Here is a 7275-nt window from a genome sequence, read left to right on the forward strand (position 1 = left end):
TGGAAAATGGCTGCAATGAAACAAAGAGTGAAAAATTTAAAGGGGTCTGAATACTTTCCGTACCCACTGTATGTTCTGGTGCTTCCCTTAAAAAAAAAAACGTTATATTTTTAGCCCACATATTGGTAAGGCTGTACCAATGTCAGAATTTCTTTTGATACTGGTGCTTTAGTCTTTACACTTATTGCACCTATTCTATTAATCTCATAATTGTGGCCCACATTAGTTATCTTTGGGGGCTTTTTTCCCTTTATTTCAGAGTGACAGTGGATATACAGGAACGGTGGGAGAGAGATGGGGGGAAGCCAAGCAGCAAGGGGTCGCAGGTCAGATTTGAACCTGTGCCTCTGCAAAGGTCGACCCACAGATTTCCATTCCAAAATGGCCAATACTTGAGAAAATAACTAAAATAAAAAGCAAGTTAGTATGCGAAAATGAAACCGGAGATCAGCATTGCCCTATGTGACAATTTGATGGATGTTTCTTTACCATCTCCACTTACCTGTCATTACCTTTTATGTGAAGGTAAGCACCAGAGCCACTGTTGACCTCAGGTGCAGAGGTCTAATGTTCACACACATGCTTTATAGCCCAGAGCTGCCCTGGTAATTTATGTTGGCAATTTACAACTTGATCATACACAGCTTTGTCCTCCCAGTCCCCATTAAAGAAAGTATTGAACACCTTACTGCATCATATTAGAGGCTCAATGTGCAGGATTTGCTATGGGGCTACAGAAACATATTCCGTTAGCTCATCAACACTGTACTCCAAAAATAATGAAGAGAAATGAAATGGTTTCATACAAATTGCTTTTGCTCACAGATGAAGATTTTTTTTTTTCCCGTAATCAAAATTAGCGCCGTCAATTGTTACCGTCTGGCTCAAGGCCAGCAACAAAACGGGAGGTCACACACAGAAATAGTACATTATTCAAAAAGTAGTTTATAGAACTAAGTAGACTAATAACACAACATATGTGTAGTTGTGGGATGTGTAGGTGTAGAAGTGTAGCAGTGTCTGCAATGCGTGGAAGGGTGAATGAATAGTGGGATGTGTGTTGTCTGGTGCAGAAAAACAAAGAAAGAACAAAGTGTTAGATGGGTGCAGTAGGACGCATAAGCCACGCCCAGATGGCCAGGTACAGACGACCCTCCCAGCTCCACCTACCCGCCCACTCCAAGTACCTGAAAACTTAGGCGCAGAACATGACAGACCGATTGGGAGGGCTCATCACGCAATCGATTACATCTGTTCTATATGTACTTTAAAAGGCATATTTTCCAAGTTTTTAAGGCTCAAGTGGTATTTGAGACTACGTACTCCGGAAATACTCTATTCACATTACAGTACATGCAAATAAGTCTTGCGTAGAGAACCATCTGGAAGGGCTCAGACACTCAACTTTCCATTCAAAAGAACCTTTTCTTCATCCTGTTCTGCTCCAAGAAGTTGGTTTCTTTCATTCTTTCTTTTGGGTTTTGAGCTGCTTTATAATGATCTTTGATTTTTTTTTAAATTGACCTAATAAAGCCTGTTACTCAGAATGGTAAGTCTCTTTTTAGATGAAGTGTGTAAAAAAAAAACTGCCTTTTTATGCGATTCAGGATCAGGTTTAACCTCTGGAGCCGTACAGGGTGCAGCCCTGCCTCTTCAGACCGTGCACCACATCCATGACGGTCACCGTCATGCTCTTGGCGTGCTTGGTGTTAGGCGACGGCATCACGGATCCCGATCAACAGGAACACCTTCAGCACATCGTGGGTCTCCTCGTAGATCAGACCGGTCTGGCGATCCCCTGGATGTTATCACAGAGCGCTTTACGGTTTCTAGTACCAATCCACTACAGAGCTAGCCTGACAAGCCAGACCCACATCATCAAGATGTCGGGTCTGGGAACTCCCCATTTGCAGGGCTCAATCCGAGGGGCGGGATCAACGGCTGTCTTTCCCTCTCCACGCAATAAGATAGATCTCCAACCAACCAGAGCAACGCTGGTTTATAGATAAAACATTTTCCGTATCCGGTCATAACGACTTCAGAGCCGTTCTTTGTTCTTTTCTCAAAGAAAAGCTTAACTCAAAGTCTTCCAGAGTCACGGCCAAAGCCGATTCTAAAGGCCGCTGTTCGCCAGCAGCAGCCATTTTCTTTGTTATCAAGTAGCAGGGAATTCACGCCAAACCGTCGCAGCTCTGCCGTCCTTATGTCAAAGACCGCCCACCAACTTTACACACGATGTGATTGGCCTGGCCAGAATTTGTTTTTTCCAGCTTGAGTTACTAGACAACCCGGGCCGCTAGATATCTAGACTACTACGGAGGCCCAAATCACAGAAAACGCATGCATTAATCACATGTCAAATAATCAGCGGCATCAAAAGGAATTTGCGTTTACTCACCATCTCTAATCCAAAAGATGTATTTTAGGTAATGAATAGGATGCATTTTCTAATATGTAATGTGACTGGTGTGCTATCACAAACCAATGTGTTTGGAACTTTTATCAGGTATTTCGTGCACTCAGTGTGTCACTCTCAGGTCTCAGCCCCCCCTCTTTCTGATGGTCAGGACACACACTGACACCTAGGCTGATGTTGCCACTGATTCACACTCTTGTTGTGGGATGTGAACAAAGTGCCTTTTACCAACAGTTGTGAATCACAGGGGCTTTTCATGTGCTCCTTTCATCTTCACTGCAGAGCAGAATGTATTCCATTAGATTACCATGATTTCCATTAGATAAGACCATTAGATCCCTGTGCAGTCTATCACAAACAGTCTATATGGTATGAATAGTGTTTCGTAAGCATTATATACTAGGATGCAAAGATTCTTTCCTGACGTTTTAAAAATACAAAATGTGTTGCAAGACACAGTAGGACAGTCTCTCTTTTTGTGACCTTATAATTTAGACATACATATTTAATATGGAAGAACAAGGAAAAAAAGTATTGCCAGTCGACATTATCTGAACCATGTACAAAGCTTTGGACTGTATGGAAATTATCCAGCTGGGGAAAAAGGCTGAACATACAGTACAATGAAAAAAAACTATCTTTATGAATATGTTATTTGGACCATTCCCCTTTGACAAATATAAGCATTTCAACACTACCCACAATATCTCAAAGAAATATGAACAATGAATATATATGACATTCAATATTAATTTGGTGCAATTAACTTATAGTTAGAATCTAAAATGGAATAACTTTTAAAAAAAACATAGCTACAATGCACACTAGAAGTGAAATTAGCAAAGTAAATAAAGCGTCTTTTTCCTTACACCTTTTTTTCAAAGGCAGAATAATGTGCTGCAGGGAGCTGATGTACAACAGTGACAACATATATCCTGTCCCAAGAATAAAATTAGACTACCCTACCTTCAGCAGAAAGATAAGCTGCATTCATAGCCTCACCCCATTTTTTTAAATCCCTTTTGCCTGATCATGTTTCCACAGTCCCTAAGGCCTCTGGTTTTAATGCATCTGAAAGAAATAAGATCTTCTTTATACTTCTGACGTTGCAATTGTGATTTGTAAGTGAGTTGAGTGTGACACTTGCATCTATGTATATTTATATTTGTTCTACTCTCTTTATACGTGTAATGACAAACTGTATTGCCATTCTCTGCGATACTCCCCTCTTGTTCCAGCAGCAACAACACTAATGTGTTCTCACTGCGTTTTAAATTAGAAATCACAGGACGTCACTAAATGCATGGGCAGGAACTTTGCCACTAGATGTAGCTGAAGTACTCAGGTACCAGAAACAGTGCTCGGGAAACCTGCTGTCCTCAAAGCCAGCCTGATGCTGCTTTGCAGAGCTTATTTTTTTCATTTCACAGTAACTCTGCAATGTGATAAAGCACAGGGACATAGACTTGTTTTGTTTTTCATAGCACCTCTTCATCTTCTGCTTTACTGTTTTCAACTTTAGAAAAATGTTCTTTAAAATGATTTAATGGCTGGGATATACTTATGTAATCAAATATGTCTCTTATACAAGGCAAAGGCAAGTTCTGTTGAGCCCTTTTAGATCCATATCTATATTTAAGCCGAATGTAAATACAACCAATAGAACGATCCGTGCTACATCCAACTTAACTTTAGGCGATGTGTTCTTCTTCTAACATGATTTCCTTTCTTTCCCTGTGGCTCCGTTTCCATCCTACGTTATGTCTGCATTATTCACTCTCTGGCAGATTGCAAAGCGAGAATGAGGGTGATTACGCCATCTTTTCTTCCTTTCAAATCGTCAGCTTCTGCTCTCCAAATGTAACAATCACCAGAAGGGTGGGATAGAGACGCCGACATTTGACCTGATTTTGCACAGATCTATTACCGCTAGCTCTGTGCCTGGTTTTTTAACGGCCGTGCGTAATTTAAAGTGACACTTGCCTGAAGCTCCGTTGGAAGCGCAAAGCTTGGTTGGTGCTCTGAAAGCACAAATGACAAGCCGGGGAAGGGTGCAAGAGAGGGGGCTTGCCAGGTTTAGGGGTGTTTGTCAGAATGCTAGCGGGTAAAGGAGAATGGAACAAAAGATAACTGAACGAAATAAAAAGTCTCTCACTTTCTCTGACGCTACACCTGCAGGTTTTTTTGTTTTGTTTTTGACTTTCTGTCACTTTTGCTCTTGTGCTGGTTTCTACACAAGCAATGTCCTTGGTAGTTAACTCCTAGAGAGTAAGTGGTGCTGCCATGAGAGAACGCTGAGCAGAAAAAAGGAGGAGACACTGGAAACAGCTTGAAGCTTGGCCACACATTCAGCTGCAAAGATATCATTGCTTTGCAACCAACGGACCACTTGACATCACAAGCAGCACCGGAATCCATCCCTGACAAATGATAAAGAACCACCTGGTAGGGGTTATTACAGCCTGTGGTGCAGTCTAAGCGTTGCATCATGTTGACTGTCTCAGGCTGCTTGCTGCAATCTTCGTCCCCGAACCTCTTCCAGTGGATTATAGTAAGATCATTGTTGTTTATGTGAAATTAACCAGAGCATCTCTTGCTACAACCGACTGATCACTAAAGCCCTAAAGAACCGGGATTGTCGAGTCATAGCATATCAACCGTATCCAGGCAGAGCAGGCCTGTCAAGCTTTGAATTTCTTGAAATCTTGAAGAAGTTTGCATTTGACTCTTATAAAAGTGATTCTCAGGAATGGATGCTCTAGTGTAAGCTGTGATTGGTAAGTAGCTAGCATTACTTCCTACAGTACTGCCATGACCTAATGTACCTTCCAAAGACTTAGAGCATGTCATACTTTGTGGGGTTAAAAGGTCTTTTCACAATTACCACATCTGCTGCGTAGTACCTCCCCATTGTGTGAAAGCCAATCCCGGATACTACTGGATATAAGTGTTGATACAATGGCCTGGGTGATTACTCAATTCTGAGTGGGATCTACGGTCCGTCCTATTTACTGGAGCATTGAACATTAGCATTGAATAAGACCCTTATTGGATGGGAATGATTGTTCCAGGTATTAGTCAAACCCTCAGGTGTTACCAGGGTAAGGTTAATATAACATTTTGCATGTTTCATTAGTTAGGGTTCCCACAAAGGGTTAATGCCCAACAAGGTGTCCATTAATTGGACTAAATAATAGATTTGTTTCTGATAATGGACATCTCGTCGGGCATTAACCCTTATTTAGGATTACTTCTCGGCTCGGTCCTACTCGTTGGATTTCAAAGAACCCCGGCAACTTGTTAAGTAGAAAGTGTCTCATTAAAAACGAACCATGCAGTTTAAATCAAACTGCCTGTCCAAGTATGATATACTGTAGCATCCAAACAATAGTAGGATGAAATATGTAAATCCCACACCGGACATCATTTTTTTGAACTGCTGCCCTCTGATAAACGCTTTATGTCCATCAAATCCCAAACAAATAGACTCAATAACAGTTCCTGCCCCTCTGCAATATGGACACTGAACACTGTCAGTCACCTTCACACCAGGACCTAGGGACTGAGCCCCTCTGAGTGTCGAACTGTAAGCACTGTAAGCACTTACTTACCATCTTAGTATATCACACTGTACACATTGGTACATACACATAATAATTGGACTAACTAGCTCCACATTGCTATACACAGACAATGCTGTCTCTGTATTTCTCTTCTACATGAATCACCATTACTTTTTTTACAGGGACACTCTTCAACTGTAAACGGTCTGTATTTAAATTGAGTCAACAAAATAAGCTTAAAAAGACATTTTCCCCCCATGTCTGGAACTAAGATTAACTGTATTAGCTAGCAGCTGATGAGATCTGCCTGTTTTCAGCTGCCGTAATCGATTGGAACTGGTTAGAAACAATCCATTTAGAGTTTTAAATGTGGACTCTGACTGCAGTAGAAAAGAATTACATATGAAGTTCATTGCAGCCGTTCAGCTGCACTCATATGATGACTGGCAGGGCCCAAGATTGAAATCTGCAGTTTGAGTTCACCGACTCTCAGAATCTCAGACATCAATAATGGATTGTTGCAGAGTGACATGGTGAATAGGATCACAAAAAGTGCTTTCTTTCGTTGCTGCAGCAGTTGAATAGGAGCATGGAATTATTGAATAAAATTAATCTTCACACCTTATAGACACTAAACAATACAGTAATTACTGCAGTTTATCTTCATTTGGGTGGTTCAGTAGGTGTTAAGCGTGTGAGAAAGGGAGGACACACACACACACACACACACACACACACACACACACACACACACACACACACACACACACACACACACACACACACACACACACACACACACACACCTTAACCATCACAACTAAATGCCTAACTTTAACCCTGAACCCAACCCTAACCATAACCTGATTCTAACCCTAATCCTAAAACCAAGTCTAAACCCTCAAACAGACCTTTAAAGTTGTTGGGTCCAGCAGTCGGGGACCCCACAAGTATACTGGACTCCCTGATTTTGGACCCCACAAATTCAGTTAAACAAGAACTCACCCAAACACTCAATTGCACACAGTCCGCCATAACTAAGCAAGAAATGCATCTCATTGAAGTGTGTTCTTATGCAGCGTATGGTCTACATGGCTTAAGGTACCTACAAGGACAACGGGGTGGGTCCATAATGAATGTTACGCACACTATCGGGATCATTTGGATAATTTGTCAGGCTCATATCATAACCCAAGCAGAAAAGATAGCCTTTGTTATGTGTATGTGTTTGTGCGCGTGTGTGTGTTTCATTTGCTGCATCTGCCTATTATTCTTGGGAGAAGTTTGTATGATTCC

General features: G+C 41.5%; 1 long non-coding RNA gene across 1 annotated transcript in view; it reads left to right on the forward strand.

The window, feature by feature from the left end:
• Nucleotides 1-1980, forward strand: part of LOC117945097 — a 21029-nt gene extending 19049 nt beyond the window's left edge. Inside the window, exon 4 of the long non-coding RNA XR_004656729.1 lies at nt 1852-1980. This is a non-coding gene — a long non-coding RNA (uncharacterized LOC117945097). The remainder of the gene's footprint in view (nt 1-1851) is intronic.
• The last annotated feature ends 5295 nt before the right edge of the window (nt 1981-7275 follow it).

Source organism: Etheostoma cragini, chromosome 1 (genome assembly GCF_013103735.1).
Source record: "Etheostoma cragini isolate CJK2018 chromosome 1, CSU_Ecrag_1.0, whole genome shotgun sequence".
Classification (NCBI taxonomy): domain Eukaryota; kingdom Metazoa; phylum Chordata; class Actinopteri; order Perciformes; family Percidae; genus Etheostoma; species Etheostoma cragini.